General features: G+C 40.9%; 1 protein-coding gene across 7 annotated transcripts in view; it reads right to left on the bottom strand.

The window, feature by feature from the left end:
• The window catches only part of LOC124483348 (CSC1-like protein 2), a 110,842-nt gene that overhangs the window by 94,706 nt on the left and 494 nt on the right, over positions 1–15,642 (bottom strand). The window lies entirely within an intron of this gene.

Below are 15,642 nucleotides of genomic sequence, written 5' to 3'. Positions count from 1 at the left end.
AAGCCATAGCATTACATTAGAATCCTCAGTTTAACAAGCAAGTTATCAGTACAGTGACTGTGAAATACTTTAAGCAACATGCACACACATCCCTTGAACAATATCGTTACTACTAGCAGCTATCTTGCTCCACACTGCTACGTTACTGTACTACTGTACTTTAGATTGTCACCATCCTAGCTAGTGCTAGCTAGCTAGCTAGCTAGATACCTCGCCAGAGATGGAATAAAGAATAATAACAATCTTTGTAGTTTATTAACTAGCTTGAAATATTATATACAGATCTTACCCAGCGGTGAAATAACGTGACTACAGTCTAGGTTGTGCTGGTGGCATTAAATGAAGAGGTCGTGGGGTTTCTCATTTTTGGATTGAGACCTGTTTTTGCTTCGATTATTGTTGTGTCCCCTTCGTTGTTAGTCTTAATGTTTTGGATATATCCTTCCACTGCATATTATTGCAGTCCATTTTGCCTTGATCTGGAGGATATCGCAAAGATATTACTCCAAAAAGAATCACTGACACTGACAGACAGTGTTGTGCATGAACGAGTTCAAAAGACGTAGCAACAGTAACTAAGGGCGCGGGGCTTTTGCAAACGCAGACACATCAACTATTTCTACATCAAGGTCAAAAGACTTAGAGACAGCATAACATCTCGAGCATCTGATGCTGTTTAATTTTTACATTATTATAGTTGTTCATTTTCTTTATGAATTGATGTACTGTCGTCTAGACACATTTTGTCATCTATTTGTTGTTATTCATCTTTTCCAGGGGCCTGTACTAGGGCTGCACGATTAATAGAATTTAAATCACGATTTCGGCTTCCCACGATCAAATTCACGCAAGGCCGTAATCATAATCCATATTGGCGGGGACACATCCCCCCCCAAAATTCAAATCTGGTCAAAATGTCCCGCCCAATATATTGATATGAAAATATAAATGTGCTACGCTTCGACAGGCAACCACGCACGCTGTCCGAAATTATCATAAAAAATTTAATTCGTCCCCCCCAATGTTGACTCCATGGCTACGGCCTTGAATTCACGTGATCGAGCGATATTTAAAATGCGTCATTCCGTTAATAGAACGCTCCGTATCAAAGTTATTTTTTGCAAAGCCAATCTAGCGCTCCGTAAAACAATACTTGCGTTCGACATCGGCTGCGGTTAGCATGAAACGACCAGCGAGAGTTGCCGCTTGCAGTCGGGGAGGAGTTATAAATGGATAAAAGGAGTTATAAAGTCGGAAATTTGACATTCACATCATTTTGGGCTTTGATAAACTTTTTCTCCAATCTACAGGCTGCAGCCAGCTGCAGCGCTGCATGGAGTTGAATACACCTAATGTCTGATCACAAGATTTTCCCTGCATCACACAGCTTAGTTTGTAGATGTAGACAGTTACAGAGGACAGAGGCCCCGTCCACACTAGCCCGAGTAAATTTAGAATCGCATACATATGTCTGCGTTTGCACCTCCCGTCCACACGAATATGGCGTATTCGGACACTGAAAACAGAGCTTTTCGAATACGCTCCCCTAGCCGGAGACATTTGAAAACGCCGGGTTCGCGTAGTAGTGTGGACGGGGTCCTCGGAGCTTTTCAGATACGATGATGTTCAGTTGCCATGGCATTGGGGGTGGCTTTCCCCTCTATAGCTATAATGTCGAGATGAGCATGGAAGGTGAAAGAAATATGCTGCTCCATCTCAAATGTATTCACCAGGTTAGTTATTGTACTTCAGGTACAATAATTATCACTTAATAGATATGTGTTACTCCAACCAAGAAGGCGAGCGTTGTACTCGGTAGGGCAGCAACTAACGATTATTTTAGTAATCGATGAATCTGTCGATTCTTTTTTAGATTAATCGATGAATCTGATAAAAAAAAAAAAGCATTAATTTCCAACCCTTTATTCAAAAACAGAACTGACTCACAGCGCAAAACATCTTCAGAATGTGCACAAACTGGCACACAATTTTGAAAAAGTTATTAATATTAGCGTGGATTTAATGCTATTTTCAGAGAGGAGCAATTTATTTGAGTTTTGTTAAAAAACTAAAATGAAAATTGAAAGGTTGTGGCCAGAATTTATTAAAATAATCTGGTGTACATGTATGATTTTTTTACGCATTTTGAAAACATTTTAAGGTCACATGACATGCTGTTTTTGGATGCTTTTATATAGGAATTAGTGGTCCCCTAATTTGCCCATTCTCATCTGATAACCCTGATTTGCAGAGCTGCACACTCAGTCTTTTCAATGTGGGGAAAGGCGGATATCGCGTGCGCCATAACACCAACAGCAGAAAGTTATCCACATAACAACGAAGCGTACAACACTGCGTTACAGAAAGTGTTTTCACACACATACTTGATGCTATCTACCTTTACATTAGCGACAGTACCTCAGCTGATGGCTGCAGAGCTAATGTTACAGCCAGATTCTAAGGGTAGCAAGCTAGGTAACCATATCGCAAGCAACAAAATAATATAGCGTTAGTTGACTTACTTGTCCGTGGTTTGTAGCTGGACCAAGGAGTAGGCTACTGATCCAGAATTTAATTTCAGCCGGTCAGCAAGGCCAACTTTGTATTGGCTCAAGTTAAGGAAACAGTGGTGGCTGAAATGTTTGGCGCAGACATGCAAAACTTTGAGAGGTTGTGTCGGCGCATTTCCAGCGAAAATATGTGCAGAGGCTCCTTGTGACGTCAAAAGGAGCAGATGTTGAAACGGAGCGTTTGAGCCTTCATTTTCTCCAAGGCGGAGAACAACACCCAGGGCTTAGTTTACACCTATTGAAAATTCTAGCCACTGGGGGACCAAATGCAGGCTAGGGGAACTCATATTAATGTTAAATAACCTCCTAAATTGAGTTTTCATGTCATGTGACCTTTAAGATTTGCGAGGACTAAGCTATTTTCAAAGATCAGTGATTTTCTATCATTTTATTTGAAACTTAATTGAAAAAGTAAAGGCTGTGGAAGTATACCAGACATTGTTAAGATACTCTGGTGTTTTTTTTCAAAATGGTATGGGTAGTTTTCTATGGAGTTAGATTAGTTTCATAATTCAAACAAACAAACGCAACACGATTCAAACAAATTTAACACGATCCAAACAAACGTAACACGATTCATACAAACATAACACGATTCAAACAAACAAACGTAACACGATTCAAACAAACGTAACACGATTCACAAATGTATTTCGTGATTCACAATTGTAACGCGATTCACAAATAAATGACCCTATTACATTCGTTTGCAACCTGACAAACACAAGTTACAAATCCCTGCATTCGTTGGTGTGAATCCTTGCATTCGTTCGTGTGGATTTTTGGAACTTTCCTGACGCGCTTTGATCCACAAATGCATTTTTTCTAAAATATATCCTCAGCAGCCTATCAGATCGTCTCTTCCAATTTTAGCCAATCATATTAACGTGTCTATGTGGACTTCAACAACCTGCCATAATGACGGACATCGTCTCCTTCAGATCATGAGCAATGTCGTCTGGTAGCATGTAGGTGAAATATTGCTTGTTAATCTTATTAAACCGATGATCGTACCTGATTAAATATTGTTGAGAATGGCAGGATTCATGTTTAGTCATTTTCCGTGTTTCCTAGGCTAACGCAGAGCCCGTCTACCCATATTAGACATTCTCCGGTGATTGGCTAAAATTGGAAGAGACGATCTGATAGGCTGCTGAGGATATATTTTAGAAAAAATGCATTTGTGGATCAAAGCGCGTCAGGAAAGTTCCAAAAATCCACACGAACGAATGCAAGGATTCACACCAACGAATGCAGGGATTTGTAACTTGTGTTTGTCAGGTTGCAAACGAATGTAATAGGGTCATTTATTTGTGAATCGCGTTACAATTGTGAATCACGAAATACATTTGTGAATCGTGTTACGTTTGTTTGAATCGTGTTACGTTTGTTTGTTTGAATCGTGTTATGTTTGTATGAATCGTGTTACGTTTGTTTGGATCGTGTTAAATTTGTTTGAATCGTGTTGCGTTTGTTTGTTTGAATTATGAAACTAATCTAACTCCATAGTTTTCACCCGGTCCCTAGCTGCAAAGTAACGTCTTCCGAATGTGAGGTGAATGTCGAATATTAAAACTAACTTCACCCTGGTCAATTAACACACCTTTGACGTATTTAGTGTCAAATGCTCCCACACCTTGGATGACTTAGGTCGAACTGATTTCTCCGCCTTGTGTTTCAGAACAACGTTACCCAACAACGTCTATCCGATGGTCTTTCCTCTACCTCCGCTTTGCTCCGCGCTCAACGAAACTTTTTTTAATACTCACACCACTCACTTGAGTGGTGTAATAATCGCGCAACAAAACTAATCGATAATGAAATTCGTTGCCAACGCTTTTAATAATCAATTTTCATCGATGTAATCGATTCGTTGTTGCAGCCATAGTACTCAGTGTGCCTGAACGATAGGGGGACAAGTACGGTGGCCCTGAAGTGCAAACCACACCCCCTAATATGAGTACATCCCCCAAATGAAAATACTCCCCCCCAATACGAGTCAACTCCTCCCAAAACGGATGATTTGTTCACCTCCCCCCAATACAAAAACCTGCTCCCCCCCAATAGAGTCAACTCCCCCAAATCGGATGACTTGTTCACCTCCCCCAATACAAAAACGCGCTCCCCCCCAATACGAGTCAACTCCCCCCAATTCGGATGATTTGTTCACCTCCCCCCAATACAAAAACGCGCTCCCCCAAATGGAAAACGACATTACATTAACTCAAAAACACATTACATTAACTCTGAACGGAAAGGGTAGGTACTACACTTTAGCGCTGATTGGATGCAGTAGGCTAACTAACAAGAAATAAGAAATTGATCGACAGAAGTACAAAATGCAATAGCCTGGCAGAGTTACGTGCACCAGAACATGTGTTTGGCTATAGAAGAATGTAGCAAATAGTAGGCTACTTAGGCAAAAGTATTTCGAGTTAAATGTAAAAATCGATAGCCAAACAACCATCCTGGTCCACGTTACTCTGTCATTGTGGCATTTCATTCTTCTGTAGTGAACTATTAGTTTTTTCTTCTGAAAAGTCCTGCTTCCTTCAACTGCGTTTTTAGCGTGCGCATAGGCTACATATTGTGAAACGTTAACAGCAGATGTAAGATTATTTAATAGGAATTACCCTGATTAAAATAAAGAGTAGTGTAATGACTCGGAATTGTAAACATGTTTCCTCTTTCCTTCCAATCAAAACGATTAAGTTCATGATAATGACAGAGTTACTTGGACTAGTTGGCTATCGATGTTTACGTTTAACACTGCAATTTATGCTTTTGCATACATAGCCTATGCTACATGCTTTGATACCCAAATAAATGTTCTGGTGCACGTAACTCTGTCAGGCTATTGCATTTTGTACTTCTGTCAATCAATTTCTTATTTCTTGTCAGTTAGCCTACTGCATCCAATCAGCGCTAAAGTGTAGTACCTACCCTTTCCGTTCAGAGTTAATGTAATGTGTTTTTGAGTTAATGTAATGTCGTTTTCCATTTGGGGGAGCGCGTTTTTGTATTGGGGGGAGGTGAACAAGTCATCCGATTTGGGGGGAGTTGACTCGTATTGGGGGGGGAGCGCGTTTTTGTATTGGGGGGAGGTGAACAAGTCATCCGATTTGGGGGGAGTTGACTCGTATTGGGGGGGAGCATTTTCATTTGGGGGATGTACTCATATTAGAGGGTGTCATTTGCACTTCAGGGCCACCGTAGACAAGGCAGAGAAGACGGTTTAAACCAAACATAGAGCGGCGATTTTGGGTGAGACCTGGCTGAACAGCAAGCTGGTGGGACAAGTAGTATTGCCAGAGGAGTATGTAAACAGCACACCGTGGCGGGAAGGAGGGGCAGGAGTGGCATAACCATGACAACGATTGTCATGTACCTGTGTTAGTGTGGACGGCAAACATTTGGAATACGATATGAAAACGCTAGTGTGGACGGAGATCGTTTTCAATTCGAATATGCGTATTTGTATTTACCCGGGCTAGTGTGGACGGGGCCTTATTCACATCCATTCTGCAGGTACAATGCATTGTGACAATAAAATTTGATTAGGTTAAAATCAACAAATAATCGTGATAATTAATTGTGATCTCGATATTGATCAAAATAATCGTGATTATCATTTTGGCCATAATCGTGCAGCCCTAGCCTGTACTACGAATCAAGATCAACATGCTCTGGATTACTTCCAGTTACCCGGCTTCACTAACCCTAACAACCGCAATCACGATAAGCAGTATCACGACGGTGGTTATGAACTCTCTAACTCAACCCAGATCTTTCCAATCTAGAGATGCGTGCGTTCACATAAAACGGATTGTTCTGTATGTCCAATCGCAAACATGGACAGAACAAGAGCCGCATATTTCACGCAGGAGGAGCAGACAATTATCTTACAAAACTTTGTCTGCTCCTCCTGCGTGAAATATTGTAATACAAACATATCAGCAATATAAACATAATACAGGCAAAAAGCAACAAAGTTGCTGCTGCCAAATCAAGTAGGGGAAGCTGGCAGAAAATAAAACTTTTGTTGCTGTATAATTTTAGTTGCAACCCTGGCAGTGGCAAACGATCGTGGGAGCAACATTTTTTTTTATATAAAAACATAATTCAAACCGGTAAGTGGCAGTAGGCAATACTTGCACATACTTTAAGGCCAACAAGTAAAAGGCTGAATTGCCTGAGTCAGTCCCTTTTGTAGGATATTGGTATACAAAGGGCTTGCAGCCAACAGGAAGAAAAATTAGGCAAAGAAAAACTGGAGGGCCCTCCTCTACAGGACATCACACTTCACTCACTTTCAAGTAATCTATGTGACCATGTTCATTCAACAATTATTTATGAATATTGTAGGAGTGAACTGTATTACTGATCTCTGCAGTGACAGGAAATACAGTGGTGTTGCTACCACCACACACTGTCCTCCCACTGTGCCATACAGAGGTAACAGTGAAACTAATAGTCATACGACGGTATGTATGCCATATGTGGTTGCTGAATATTGATCAAATGGGCCATTTCAGGGCTCCAGACTGCGACCAAATGGTCGCATTTTGCGACCAGTTTTTTAGACAATGCGAGCATTTTTTACAAACACTCGCGCATGTGCGACCGACAAATTTTGAATTCATTGAGTGTGCACAATGTCAGCACATGTTAGCAACGACACAAATACGACGTTCTAGTATGACAACGATATCAGTGTTCCTTCTGCATTAGTACCGTAGCTAAAAGTCTAGGAAAGTAGAGGCTATTTTTCACTAGGTACTAGGGATGGGCATAATTAATCGACGATCGATTATCGATCGTTAAGAATTTAGTCGATAACATTATTTGTTCATCGATAAAACTAATGCGTGTTCTGTTGCGTAGTGTGAGTCTTGAAGGATTGCAATGGATTTCGCTATGTGGCAGCAATTAAACATTTTACCAAATGAAGCCAATGTTTGGAAAAAAAAGCCACAGGCCTACTCAATTACCGGCGAGTTTCCATGTAGCTATTTCAAAAGTAAATATGAAGAGGTCACGGCGAAGTGTAGCGTGAGACCATATTGACTAAAAAATTACTTTGTTCACTGCCAACACTGCAAAGCTGAGTATAAATACAACTCCTCCACGACTCAAATGATGTACCACTTGAAGAATGTACATCCGACCCTGGTTAGTGGCGGTGCATCCTGCTCCTGGTGCTAGCACTGAGGAGCTGCGATGCACAACGAGCAGAGAAAATTACCCAACGGATCTGTAAGTCCATCGAGATGGATATGCTACTGTACCCTTAAGTATTGTTGAGGGCGAAGGTTTTTATGAAGCTTTGTTAATTAGCCGGAAAAAAACGAGGGTCAGTTGAGTTTGAACACAGCTTCTAGCTGTCGGCTCCGCTTCTAGGAGTTACAGAAATAGTTGTTTTTGTTGCAATACCTAGGGGTCCCATTATCGTCCACCTACAGTAGTTCTCGACGCTCGTTAGCAATGTTACCAAAATGTCGTTATAATACAAATTAAAAACGTTAGGCCTATGGTCACAGCATTATACTTTAATATATAGATACACACCTATATTATAACATTCCGGTATTGAAAAATCCAATCCGGATATGCCTAGAAATGTTACTTTCCTGATTTTAGCAGTTAGCCAGGGGGTCCCATTATCGTCCACCCAACCACTTTCAATGGAGAATTGTCAGTTTGACGCTGCGGAAGGCAGATGCTACACATACGGTTTGAGAGCGTATTTACATACTCAAATCTCGAAGTAAGAAGCTGTAATTTGGTGTGCAGCAATATAAGATGTGTACATATCGATGAGTTACTTTCTTTCGTTGCTGCTGCATATCTTCTTTAAGAAATTAACGGAAGAAACGGTTGTGGACGATAATGGAGCCCCGAACGTTGGAGATTTAGAGTGGACGATAATAGGGCCCTTTACACTACAGATCTCAATGCGGAAACACGCTGTGTTTTCTCTATTTTCACTGCATTTTAATATAGCGTATAAATTGTGAATTTTAATATAAAAATGTTAATGATTAATCGAAAATCGATCGTTAATTCTCCCGACGATCGATTAAGACAATTTAGTCGAATGCCCATCCCTACTAGGTACCTATAAACCTAGCTAAAAGTCTTGTAAAGTTTAGGCAATTTTTCACTTGGTTCCTACGAATGTCTTAATCTGCCAGACAAATCTGCCAGCGTTGCTACTCCATCCCTGCCTGTGTTTGAGCTGTAGCGCTGTTATACTCAGCAAGTATTGTGTTGTAGTGTCGGAGGACTGATCGAAAAGTGCATCATACATTTAAGTCATTTAGCTAAGACTTGCATGTACAGTACGTAATGTCACATTAAATAATGTATTTAAACTCAAGCTTATATGGTGCGTTGCTGTATATCAGGTGTAAAAATGACAGTAAAAAAAACGGACCCATCTGCAACCGACACAGGCACACCCCACAATTTCCCCAGAAATTATCCCAGGGGCGATTCTAGGATCAGACCTTTAGGGGTGCTCAGCCCCCAATGAGAATGTGACATGAATACAGTGCCTGGCAAAAGTGCTAAACGTAAACCCCCTTGCTAAAATAAATCCCTAATTTCACTGGATAACAAGTAATACATTTATGTATTATTATACAAAATATTGAATGAAAAAACTAAGGATGTCCCGTTCTTCATGAACTACCAGCATCAAATGATAATAAACAATATATTTAGAATATATTCTTTTTAGGGGTGCTGAGAATACATTTAGGGGTGCTTGAGCACTCCTAAAAAGGCTCTAAAATTGCCACTGAATTGTACCCTCTCTAGTTACATTAATAAATGCATTGCAGGTATTGCAATATAAGGTGTGCCCCTAAATGTTCTGCTTGCGCTCCTAAAATTTTCAGTCAGTGCTCCTAGTAAAAAAAGTTAGTCTGGAGCCCTGCATTTACTTTCTCAAGTGGAGGTCCTAGATGATCAGGAAACTGTGTCTGCCTGCTCAGAGAGCGCTTTGGGGGTACACTTTTGAGTTTTTTTACCACTTGCAACACAGATGGTGAGAGTGTGTGAACGTGTGGCTGTGATTGAAGTGTCTGTAATGACTTGGGGGTGGTCTGAACATGAGACACAAGTCCTTGAGTTGAGCTCAATATTTTCATCCCAAGCAAATGCGCGTTTGACGTGAATTTTCACTTGATTGCGTCTGTAAACATTCACTTTGTATCTAAAATACACACGCGAAACGTGTTTGGTGTGGACGAACATAAAACTCCACGCTCAGCTTGGAGGGAGGAAAAACCTTATTGTTGAGTAAACAATTGGTGTCAAGTTCCCTCAGAAAATGGCAGTGAAAAAATGCTCAGCAAAACGAAAATATGAAGATGAACACAGGACGTTTTTAACAGTGTAAGAGTTAATATTTTTGTTGTTGAACGTAGCCTAATGGCAATGCCAGGCGTCATTAACGCATTTCAAGGCTTCAAATCTTTAGCGCCACTTCAGCTCACTCCATGCTAACATCGACCACAAATTTCCAATTTCGCAAGAACAAGGTAATCACTTTGAAAAGTCAGACAGAAAAGCAGATACAGTTGTTCCAAAAATTTAAAAAGCACTCAGAGACCGTAATGCTTGCATGTATCAACTGGCTTGGAACATGACTGGCCTGGCCTGTGGTCTTAGTGCAGCAGGAGTCCATTTCTGTCATTATCATGTTGGTGTGTGACATGCAAGGCCGGGGTGGGTAATCGGGAGAGTTCCCGGTGGGCCGCTTCACTTTAGGGCCAGTGGGCCGCTTCACTTTTGGCGGCACCCCGATTTGCGCACCCGATTTGGTGCTGGTGATAAATCTTGCATAGGACACCAAATGTGCTAGGACCGGCACTGTGTGTACCTAGCAAGCATTAGCAGCATTTGTATCGGTTACAGGTACGTAGTTAAATATCAGCTAGTATTTAACTTTATACCATGTTCTGGGTGAATACTCGATTCTAGGGGTGGAACGGTACAGGTATTCGTACCGAACCGTACGGTACGGGCGTCACGGTTCGGCTCGTGAAATTGCACGGAGAATACACGGTATAAAAATTAATAAAACTCGCGTGCAAATTAATTAATGTAATGCGGATCTACTGTAAGATATTCGTGTTCTTAAGGGACAATCTGTAGCCCCACCTTAGCTCTGAAACTGATTGGCGCCGCCACCTGTGTAGCCGAGCTGTGCCTGAGTGAGTCAGAGATAGCTAGCAGCAGCAGCAGCACTAAAGACGTAGCCTATGCAACGCTAGTGCTAAATATGAATGTTCGTAGTGTAAGTATAGCGAAAAATAGCCTAAACTTTCCTAGACTTTTAGCTGCGGTACTAATGCTGAGGGCTCGCTGATATTGCTGTCTTACTAGAACGTGCATTTAGTCTAGCAGACGCTTTTATCCAGAGCGTAGTATCTATGAGTTGTTGCTAACGTGTGCTGATGTTGTACACACCCAATAAATTCCAAATTTCCAGGCCTCTTTAGTTTCTACTCTGCCACGACCTTCTGTAGCTTCTCAGCTAGGTGAGTGCTTGTGTGCTGCTCATACAGGGGCCGTGTCTGTAGAACTGACGCTTTCATTTCCCACTCAGTCAATAAAATGAGCAGTCACCGTGAGGTAGCTTTAGGTAGCACGAGAAGTCCAACCATCAGTCGTTAGTGAAACGGAGGGTGCAGCTGACAACTCGCGCTCCATCAACGTCCGTGTTTTGTTGTATATGTAAGGGACCAGGGCCGGCGTTGCTGCTACTGTATCCCTGCCTGTGTTTGCGCTGTTGCTCAGCTAGTAGCCTATCGTGTCGTGGTGTAGGAGGACTGATCGACAAGCGCATCATACATTTAGCTAAGACTTGCATGTACAGTAGTTAGTCTGGAGCCCTGCTTCTGCATTTTTGTTTTGCTTTTCCCCCCATTGTACAGAACTCGTACCGAACCGTGATGTCTGAACCGCGGTACGAACCGAACCGTGACTTCAGTGTACCGTTCCACCCCTACTCGATTCTGATTGGCTGCAGGGGTGTGCATTATAGGGTGATAACGGACACCTACTTGCAGAAAAACTGTATTTTCGCCGTTCTAAATTATTCCGCTGGCTACACAGAAGCCTGTACAAAGTATCTGAAATAAGTAACCATAACAACAGTGAATGAGTCAAATCCTCCATTTACAATTTTGAAAGACTTTAACAGGCTAACTTGTATTTACAACAATGAGTGACTTCAACCTTTAACCTATTTGAAAAAAAAATCTTTTTTGAATGTAGAGTGTCAGTGTCACGTAACCGCTCATCTCACACCCCTTTCGCTATTCACCTCGGTAGTCAATCTACTTCAGACAGTCTGCGGCCAACACGACAGTAGCAGCAACTCTACACATGGCCGATTATTTTCTTCTTAAAAATCTTGATTTTATTTGGGGACAATGACATGGCTCGATAGCTGGCTAGTCTTGTTGTTAAACATACTGTCAAATTATAATCACTGTTTGGAAAAAAAGTTCAATTTTGATGCAATCATCTCACATCCATTATTGCTATTCAACTCGCTCCACAGGCTGCGGCCATACTGTAGCCTAGTACTAGTAGATGGCCGATATTGTTCGTGAAAATGTTGATATTGATTTTGGGACAGTGACATGGCTGGTTAGCTAGCAAATCTTATTGTCAAACATACTGTAACATTATATTTACTTTGTCAACCGTACACAATGTTATTGCCTTTAAATCTTGCTAGCATAACGTTAGCTTTTGGGCTAATAGCTCAGCCAAAGGAAAGCCGGTGTTGGTTCTATGAGCTGAGCGGACTATAAATATCAGAGTTGGCTAACGTTGAAAAACGTTAGATTTCTATTGCAAAACGCCTTAAAACATAAATTAATGTTTGTAAAAAAATCGTTGGCAAGTGACCATGGTATAAGCGGGATAATGCCCTTCGAGGTGTCTAATATCATCTGATAATGGACTCCGCGGAAGCAACGCCTCCGCATCGTCCATTATCAGATGATATTGGACACCTCGTCGGGCATTATCCCTTACGTAAAGTATACACCTTTTAGAGGATCCCTTGGTAAATCAGCCTCTGCCGGCTAGAAAGGGAAATTTTTGAAAAAAATAAGGCACCAAAAAGTTAACACCAACATTTAGTGGCAAAATCCATTGTTATGTCCACAAAATTATTTTAGATATGGTATAAATGTTGCTAGCTTGCAAAGTCTGAGGATAGCCTACCAAAGTTGAGTTAACCAATGTCGTTAGAGATGCTAGCTAACATTAATTAGCTAGCTGTAGCTCTATATACAACATTTCACTGGGTCTTGCAACGCTGCTTGATTTACTGAAATTATTATGAAATGTTATGTTCTTCTAGCCATTTTCTTACTTTAGCAAGTCACAGTATTTCCAAGCCATGATAGTTGTAACTGAGACAACACAGTAAATAATTCCTCTTTCAAGTAATAAGCCCCCGTTCAAGTGTTGAGCATTAATTTATAGCTGCACGGTCTGTAGAGATCTTGGGACGAAGCCACTTTTTTGTGTTTTGCTAATGCAGAATTTGGTCAAATAAAATCGATAAAATAATGAGTGGCACATAACGTGAACTAACATGGCATTTTATTTTGTTTGAGTTTTAACTTGTCCAGTGGGGCCAGTCAATTTCTCTTCCAGTTGTCAAACAGAAAAATCCACTTGTCCTGGACAAGCGGACAAGCCTTAATGTCGAGCCCTGATCCTGGAAAGTGTTACAGGGTCAACAAAAACACTGAACGAGCCACACACCAGGGGCCTATTCCATAAAGGCTGCTCAAAAAATCTAGACTCAAAGTCCTAAACCAGACTTGAATAAGTTTAATTAGTCAAGCGGGGCTTAAGCAGTTCCATAAAGGCCAATTTCAGCTCACGCAGTCCTACTAATTCAAGTCAGATTTACGTAGTCAAGCTAATTGCACGCGCACCCTATTTTTTTAACAGCCTGAGAGGTAAAACATGGATCATACAATCCACCACGGCAAAAGCAATGCACACGGCCACATGACTTCTTCCAGAAAGAACGTCCCCTTTAAATCGTGTACAATGACAGCTCCTTCATCCACCGCTTCAATCAGAGTAAAATCACACGCCATGATTGACGTCATGAACGATAAGATCTTTGTTGATTAATTACCCTCTAAACTAATCTAAATTGCCTTTTTTGACATTTTTTTAAATAAATAGCCTACTGTTAATTAAAACATTATCCAGTAGCCTAGTGCTAAATTTTTAACATGGGTTTTGTGTCGGGGAAATGGAGGGCGGATTTAGGTTCGTTTTGCAATTGTAGGCTACTGTTAACAATTATATTGCTATGATAATTATACTCGGATAATTTAGATTGAGATGTAGGCCTATGCCTGATGCCTAAACATTTGAAATCACAAACTAACATCCATATACTTAACGGCTATGGAGCGTAGCCTATCAAAGCATTGTTCATCATTGTTTAACGCATTAGGCTAAATGTTGTAGCCTATGTAGGCTATTTATGTTGATTTTCTATCAATGTTGAACTGATGAGAATAAGAAAATGAGAATATACGTGGTAAATCATCGTCTTCCCGTTGGGTCAGTGTTACAGGGACGTCTGGTTAAGCACCAATTAAATTTACGCTAAGCCTGACAGTTAGTCTGCCCCTGACCAGACTAGTTTCGCAGCCTAAGTTGCCATAGTAACCGAGTTTGAACTACGTTAAGCTAGCTTTATGGAACCGAATGAACAAGAAATGAGTCCGACTAACTGACATAAGTCTGGCTTATTCGGTAAACTCGCTTTATGGAACAGGCCTCAGTTAAAGTTCTATATGAACACTATAAGTGACAATCGCACCCTGTGAACTGAGCACACAATACAACATGAGGCCAGATGATTCTCAAAAACAAGAATATCTTACAAAAGTTTGTCAGCCCCAACATGGCATTTAAACAATTCAGCTTACTTACCTTTATTTTACATTGCGTTGCAATACAAAACATTCCAAGTCTTTCACGTTTCATTCATGTCTACAAATGTCATAACAGAATAAAAAATACTCCATTATATTATATCAGTCTCTATGTAAATCCTTGCAATGGCAGGTAATAAGTTAAATTCAGACCATCTCCTCATCCTATCCTGACAGGGCGATCTCTGGCAAAAGGCCCATTCTTTACCATTCTCTGGGCATTAAACTAATAGCACAATACAGACTTTCCAACATTGACAAGATGCTGTTTCTGCTTTGTAACAGCTTGTTGTGTTTTCAGTAGTTGTTTTAGTGTGGTGTGAGCATAAGTGAAGAGATAAGGGAGAATGTGGAGGAGACATGTGCCTGTTGGACCAGTAGCTTTATCGCTGTAGCCTATAGGGTGCTTGGCTGAATGACACATTTTTGCCGTGGTAAAACGTATGTTCTTGCAATCCGTGAAGATCTGCTGAACATTCTGCCTCAAAATTACACCGCAAAATCACTCAAACCGCGCGTAATTAAATGCCATCTAGTGAACTCCATACCTTCAGCCTGCACAACGACAAACAAGTGCCAGGCCGATTTGACAGACGGACTTGCTTGACGATCGAATCACTTTAAGACACAAATAGCCTATTAATTGTAAAATGTTCAATGTTTGCCTTCTGACTAATTCCTGTCACCTATTTTGCATGATAATTTTGTAATATGTTAGATCAAGGTATATGCTACTTTGAAAGAAGGCATTGAAGACGCGTGGACAAGGGTTGCGGGATGGGCGGGATCTCACACGTAAACCATGGTAGAGGTCGACTAACCTAGGCAGAGGTTGCACAAATATAAATGTAATCTGAATGTAAAATAGTAGACTATAGGCCAACGTTACGTATTGATTTACAATAGAATAAGCAATCTATAACAACGATAAAATGCCCTCCCAATCAATACCGATGCTAAATGTAAAACGTTTAATGTATGCATAGTCCGAGTCTGGGACACATTACACAATCGAAATGGCATTCGCACGCCTTTCATGGTGTTCAGGTGATCATTGACGCAGTAACCAATAT

Source organism: Hypomesus transpacificus, chromosome 21, assembly GCF_021917145.1.
Source record: "Hypomesus transpacificus isolate Combined female chromosome 21, fHypTra1, whole genome shotgun sequence".
Classification (NCBI taxonomy): domain Eukaryota; kingdom Metazoa; phylum Chordata; class Actinopteri; order Osmeriformes; family Osmeridae; genus Hypomesus; species Hypomesus transpacificus.
The sequence above is the reverse complement of the archived record's forward strand: the minus strand, read 5'-3'. Positions and strand labels throughout refer to the sequence as shown.